Here is a 1037-nt window from a genome sequence, read left to right as displayed (position 1 = left end):
TAAGGCGGAGGGGAACAGGATGGGGTAAAACACCACTGAGCTCACTGTTCCTACAGAGGTTCAGCTATCTTTCTAGAACTGCACATCGCTACAAGCTCTTTTTGTAATTTCTATCCCAGCAAAATTCGGTTTGGTTACTTTTTGCCAGCGTTTGTGCTGCTTTTATGGAGGAGAAAATTTCTGCCTTGAGCTATCCCGATTTACTACTACATGCTATTCCATTGTTGATGACCTTCAGTTAATTAGCCAGGCCCCACTGATGGAAGACTCGTTGGGTCCTGTCATTTGTGTTACAATGTTCCCTTCAATACTCTGAGGCTTGTCTTCTTAAACTCCCCTCACTTGGAAATATCTAGGCGTGGACACGTTGGTTTAAAGAGACGTGTATTTGCCATTTGGGTGGATGGTTGAAATTGCCCTCCGCTCCTTTACCCAGCGCCCTCTACCACGAGTGCTTGTTTCCCTATGTTGTTTTCTCTCTTAACTTTTTAAACTTTTAATTTTGATCACTGTTAGGTGAAAAATGGTATACAACTGTACGCTTAACTTAGTTTGCATTTTTCTCGTAGAGAGAACTAAAGTGAACGAGGCGCAGCGACAAAGGGGAGGGCAGGCCTGTCACAAGGTGGACGGACACAGTGCCTGCAGCAGTGGGCCCAGACGGAAGAAGAGTCATGAGGAGGGTCGCCGTGAACTGGACCTGACTGGACGCCAGCTAACAGCGAGTGACCCACCTCACAGAGTGGCCCAGAGGCTGTGATTGGAATCTACCTCGCCCCTGTGTGAATGAAGGCCTGGAGATTTGCTTTTGGACAAATTATTGCCAAGATGGACAAAGCCCACCTGTAGGCCACTGGACATCCCCTTACAGAAGGGTCTCGCGGAGGAGATAAGCCAGTCGGGGCAGTGTAACAATGATGAAACATACAACTTTCCTCTAGTTCCTAAATGCTTTCCCTCCCCACACCCTATCATGATCTCAATTCTACCTTGCAAGTCTGGCTAGACCAGAGGATGTACACTGGTACAGATAGGAA

This window comes from Echinops telfairi, unplaced genomic scaffold, assembly GCF_000313985.2.
Source record: "Echinops telfairi isolate 266 unplaced genomic scaffold, ASM31398v2 ScPeMD7_25;HRSCAF=90, whole genome shotgun sequence".
Taxonomy (NCBI): Eukaryota; Metazoa; Chordata; class Mammalia; order Afrosoricida; family Tenrecidae; genus Echinops; species Echinops telfairi.
Note: the sequence above shows the minus strand (reverse complement) of the source record.